The 6,342-nt window shown below is 36.6% G+C and overlaps 1 long non-coding RNA gene across 1 annotated transcript in view; it reads right to left on the bottom strand.

Moving 5' to 3' along the window:
* Positions 1-6,342, bottom strand: part of LOC111816198 — a 15,424-nt gene that overhangs the window by 6,623 nt on the left and 2,459 nt on the right. The window contains exon 2 of the long non-coding RNA XR_002820649.1: positions 3,585-3,588. This is a non-coding gene — a long non-coding RNA (uncharacterized LOC111816198). The remainder of the gene's footprint in view (positions 1-3,584; positions 3,589-6,342) is intronic.

The raw sequence follows: 6,342 nt of genomic DNA, 5'->3' as shown, positions 1-6,342 counted from the left end.
GTAGATGGGGCAGGAGGATCACAAGCTTGAGCCCAGGAGGAGCAACTTAATGACTTAGTGGGAAAATACTGGGGGTGTAAGTCATGCAAAGACTATGGGGATTAATCACCATTGCCAACAAACAAAAACCAAAAATGAAATGATAAATAGTCCAGGTGATGAAATATTAAATGCTCTAAGATAATTACTACTCCATGTATAAATAAATCAAAACATATTCTATTTCATAAATACATATAGATATTATGTCACTCAGAAACAAGATACTTGCAACTACATATTCTGTGAATCTACCTTAAAATAAATAAAACATCCTACCAATGACTTAAGTAATAAAATGTTCAAGCAGGATGATTTGTAATGGATGGCAAGTTTTAAGTAGCCAGTCTATTCAACAGAAATGAGCTGATTTAAAAAGATATTATTTTTTAAAATAATACTATTGGAACATATTTAATTCCAAAGGGGTATTTTATCATATAATCATAAGTGAAAACAGAAATATACAATTGCATATGCAATTTAATCTTATTTTTAATATACAAGTAGAAAAATGTTAAAAGTAAATGTGTTGAAAAATATTTTAGTTGTAAGCCCCCAGGCATTTATTCTTTCACTTTTAATCTGTGGTCGATTGCTTTTCAGTTAGTTCCAATTTAGTTTTTTTTTTTTTTGCTGTAGTTTGATTACTAAGTGGGAATCTTACAACTGACCTCTTCATAACATTAGGGTGTTTTATTGAAATGTCACTATCTCTACCCTAAAGCACTCATTACATTTTATCTCTAAAGACTTCATCCATCTAATTGGTGCAGTTTTTAAAATTAATTGATTTTTATAAATAAGTAAATATTATAAGTGAACAATATTTGTTAAACACAAAATGATAAAACTTACAAAGTTCAAACTTACCTACAATCAAGAGAATGAAGAGTTGCATAATCCTCAAAAGTTTTGTCATCATTTGTAATCTCTTGTTCTCAACCTTCACTTCTGTCCCACCACCAGATGAACCATAGATGAGTTTGCATTTTCTATAATTTACATAGGTAGAGTCATCTAGTATGTACTTTTTCTCTTCTATTGACTTACTTGTTTGCCTTGTCACTACTACTACACTGTCTTACTATACTTTTATACTAAATCAATTATTTATTGGATATCATTAGATTCAACTACTAATATTTTGTTGAGGTTATTTTAAAATGTTGTGAACCAAAATCAACTAGCTAAAAATAGATATAGATAAATAGATGAAGGTATCAACAAAATCAGGCATCTGGAAATATTTCTGAAACCCACCACTAAGCAACTATGTAAATTCATAGATGAAGAGAGAATTTTATCCATCAGATGAAATGTTTATGACTCTGTTTTAGAGACTATGAGCTTTTAGATACTGTACTGAAAGTGTAGTGGAAGCAAGAACATCATAAATGAATATTCATCAAAGTTAAGAGCTGATCTTTGAAAGACACTGTAAAGAGCAATAAAACGTAAATCTGATTGTAAGATAAAATAGTTGCAAATCATGAATGAAATAAAAACATATAAAGGTACAGATCATATAAAGAATTCTCAAAACTGAAATATCTATTAGGGAACCATTAAAAAGGGAATGAAAAACTATCAAATGCTACAGTTGAGTGAAACTTACAGACATGAAATATTAATGTAAAATAATTCATATACTTTTTGCTTACTGAATAATTCACTTGCCACTGATCTGTTTTGTATGACTGATTCAAAGTCTCATCTTCTATCAAGGTACACTAGAATCGGCAAGTCATTGCATTGGGATACTTTTTAATAATTCAGGTAAATATCCAGGATCTGTCTATGCATGCTGCCAGAGTGCATCAGATGATAAATTCATCAGTTTATAAATTCTGTCCTGAGTTTCCAAGGAGTTTGATTTCCCCCAGCATAGTAAAAACTCTTTGAGCAGTTACTTGAAACCTTGTGAAATACTTCCTTTTTTTTGTGAAATCTTGCAGTGTATTTATCTAATAATTTTCCTTTTTTGCTAGTATTGTGAAGTGCCTTTAAGTTTCCCCCAGCAGTGTGAATGACCTCATTATCAAATGTGAGCATGGTATCTTTTCACTCTGGTTCTTGTGCTTACCAGGCAGGGGCTTAGACCACTGAGCTATCTCCCCAGCCCACAGATAGGAATATTAATGAGGTTTACAAGTTATTTTGTCTGTATAAAATTGGAGAACATGTTTAAAGTGTTAGGGTAGTCCCAAGAATAATTCATTCGTATTACTGGAAAATCCTGAACTAGGAATGAGAAGACTTAAGTTTTAATCAGGCTTATATCTCTTTCACTGTTGATGATTCTTGAATTTGGTTTTATCATTTGTAGAGCTGGGACCATAAACCCTATTATACCTACCTCAATTACATTGTTGGGTGGAATGAAAACATCTGTATGAAAGTTCTTTGGATGTAGTGACCAGGCAAAAATAATTGTATGGGGAAGACAAGACTGCACCTAGTAATCAGTTTATGTATTTGCTATGTAAAAGTAAGCACAAAAATAAAAATGAATTGAACAACATTTATTGAGTGCTTACTTTATACATGTCTTGACTCCATCTGTGGTAGGTACTATTACACCATTTTGCAAATAAGAAAGTTGAGACAGAGAGATGCCTAATATTTTATCTCCAATGATAAGGCAAAACTAGGTTTTGATTAAATTTTGAGCTCCAGAGTTTATGCTGTTAACCATTATGCTATGTTGTTATTGTTAGGATGACTCTAGATTTGTAGCAAAGAGAAAAGTAACAGTTAAAATGTTGTGCAAGAGAATGTGATGTACTGACTAATATTCTATTGGATTCTTTGCCATTCTCACTGTATTGTCTGTGCCTTCTTATATGACTGTGCTGAAATTCATTCTCATTTTACCTCATATTTCTTGCTTACGTCCTGTGCCAATCAGTTTTCAGTTAGCAAAACAAAGTTGAACATTGTCAGAACATGAGGAATCTCTGGTGGGATTAAACAGGAAATGAAAGTGCTCACTGGCCAGTAGAAGAAGGGAAGGAAGCCCTGGAAATGAGAGCAGTAGATGTGCCAGAGATACTCAGGCCAGCAAGGAAGGAGGGATTTGGACTGGAGCTCACAAACTCTGCTGTCAGTAGGAGCTGAACTCAGGTTTGTGTGATGAGACAGCGAAACAGCAAGAATTATTTCCCCACCAGACTGAAACTTAGGAAAAAAACAGAATTTGTTAATAAAGACAGCCTCTGGACCCTTCCGGGTTACAGATCTTAAATGTCCAGTCAGTGTGGGAACATGTTTCCCCATCCTTACAGATCAGAAACCTGCCTGGTCTCATTCTTAGTTTCATCTTTGCTTAAATACCTTCTTGGTTTCCATGGCAACCGATGGACCACCAAGATTGACTCATGAAGTGGCAGTATTGTTCTTTGTAATTAGTTCTGGCTTTCTCTTATTTCTTTTATGTTTACAACATCTTAACATGGGTGGGGAAGGATTGAAGGAGTGACAACATTTTAACAAGGGTACATTCAAGGCTAAACTAGAGTTTCTTTTGCTAAAACCAAATTAACCCAACTGAAAGCGCCAGCACCCCCTATAGCTGGATTCACTGAAACTCAGATGGTGATATAAAGACACTGAAGCAAAAAGAAAAGCTGGGAGAGATACACGTATTTTCACCCTGCTCCCTGCCTTCCACTTTCTCTACAAGTATTTTGCTCCAAACTAGCTCCACATCAGCTGTCACAGGAATCTGACCAAAGGTTTAGTCATATTCCCACTTTGAGTTATAGCAAAAGATGGTGTCTTGGTTACTTTTCCATCTTTGCTGAGACAAAATACCCCAACACCTCGAATTAAAGAAGGAAAGATTTATTTATTTAGCTCACAGTTTGTGGAGGTTTCAGTCTGTAATCTGCGGGCTTCAAGGAGGGGGGCTGGCATGGCACAGGGGCGACACTTTGAGGTATCAGAAGACAGCAAAAGCAGCCAGAGCAAAAAGAGGGGAGAATGAGCCTCCTTTCCTCCTTTACATTGTAAGCAGGCTATCCCATGCCCCAGGGCAGGTGCAGCCCTCACACCATCTTCATCTCCATGAGCTCCTCTTTTTTTTTATTCATTTATTACTATTTTTTAATGTATTTAGTACAGGGTCTACAGAGTATCACTACCCAGATTGGACTCATACTGATCCTCTTGTTTTCAGGCTCCCAAGCGCTGGGATTATAGGCACGTGCCACCAGGCCCAGTCTCAGTCACCAACTCAGCATGCCCCAGGGTCTGCCTAAGCAGGTGCTTTAGTCCACTGAGCTGTCTGGCCCGGCCCCATATGCCCTCCTCTTGCACAGCATGAAGATGTTTACAAAGTAGGACCCTGGCATGCTACTGAGTTGTTTAAAACTTCTAACTTCTCAAGTTGACACAATGTATCAACCATTACAGATGGATAAGTAAAAAAGACTGGCACATTTCTCTGCTATTTTCTTCATTTTCATTCTTCTTGGCAACCCATCTTCATTAGATTTCTGTCATTAGAAAATGAGTTATTATGACAATATTAGGTTGTTTAATGACACTGCATTGTTTTGAAATTTGAACAATATGTTCTTTTTTCTGAAATTCTTGAGGTTCCAAAGATAAGTATGATCCCTGGGACATAGGCAAGTTTGTTTTTTTAAAAAAATATTTATGGTAAGATGACGCTTAAAATGTTAGTGGTTCATCTATAATGAATTTGCCAAGCAGCCCCACTTCTTTTAATTTAATTTTTTTCTCACGATTTTTGCTAAGTACGGGAAGTAGAATCTTTTATTTCCTGCAATTATCTGCCTCCATTCTTCATATTTTCCTGATTCTAAAATTCTGAAGTTTCCCTTGTTGAAGTCACATTCCAAATAAAAGTTAATTTATTAATTATTCTCTATCTTGAACATGCTGAAGCTTATAGAATGCATAAAAAAGAAGTTAGCAATCATTCTGCATAGCAGCTCATGCTGATTAGGGATTATTTTCCCTCATTTGCTGTTACCTGCAGTTCACTGCAGTCTGAAAATATTAAATGAATAATTCCAGAAGTAAATAATTCATAACCTTTAAACGACACGAGTGACATAATGAAATTGTGTGCTCTTCTGCTCCTTCCCGTCCAAACACGAATCACGCCCTCGTCCAGCACGTCTGTGCTGTCTGCCTGCCCATTAGTCACTGTGTAGCCGTCTTGGTCATCAGAACAGCTGCTGTCACACTGCAGGTCTGTGGTCAGGTAGCCCAAGCTACTTACTAATGCCCCAAAGCACAAGAGCAGTGATGCTGGCAGTAAGGACATGTCAAAAAGAAGCTGCAAGGAACTTCCTTGGGGGAAAACGTGAATGTTTTTGACTTAATGAGGAAATAAGGAACGACAATCATGTGCTAGAAGCTTGATCAGGTCAACAATACAGTAAGATATTTTGAATGTGAGACCACAGGTACATAACTTATATTGCAATAGATTGTTATAACATCACCATTTTGTTATGACTAATTTTAAAAAATCTTTGTTTGTCACAGGGTCTTACTACTCAGCTCAGATTCGTAGTGATCCTTCTGTCTCAGGCTCTCCAGTGGTGGGATTATAGGCGTTCACCACCAAGCCCATTTTCAGGGCCAGCATAGTGGGCCTGGGGTTCTGGGGATGGCATGGCATGTGGTACCAGAAATCGAGCCTGGGTCCTTGCACTTGCCAGACAAGGGGTTAGACTGCTGAGCTATCTCCCCAACCCTATTACTAATTTCTGATAGCTTCTCACATGCCTAATTTATAAATTAAAGTTAAATTTATTGTGGGTAAAATTAAATTTATTGTGGGTGTGGACTCAGTTTGTTCTAAAGCATATATTGATGGTCATGAAACATCCCCTATGGATAAAGGGGACTTCTATACTTTTCATGTATATTTATTGATAAAATATATAGACAGGTTTTATATGTGTGGCTAATTATATATAAATGCAATTGTCTTTCCGTGTAGATCTATATATAAAGTAATACATGTATGATAGTATTGTACATATCATATATGGAATTTATAGCATAAATATTCTATATTTTCCTGCCTCATTGAATGCTACTTTATTTTTTATTTTTTTTAGGGAAGGGTCTGCAGGGTGTTCAGGGTCTCACTACTAGATTGGACTCATAGTAGTTCTCCTGTTTACAGCCTCCCAAGTGCTGGGATTATAGGCACGTGCCACCATGCCCAGTCTCAATTGCCATCGCAGCACACCTCAGGGGCAGGGCCAGCATAGCAGGCCCGGGGATCAAACCTCTGGCACCTGTGCCTGCTTGCAG

This window comes from Octodon degus, unplaced genomic scaffold, assembly GCF_000260255.1.
Source record: "Octodon degus isolate 3935 unplaced genomic scaffold, OctDeg1.0 scaffold00028, whole genome shotgun sequence".
Taxonomy (NCBI): Eukaryota; Metazoa; Chordata; class Mammalia; order Rodentia; family Octodontidae; genus Octodon; species Octodon degus.
This window is presented reverse-complemented; position numbering and strand designations above follow the sequence as displayed.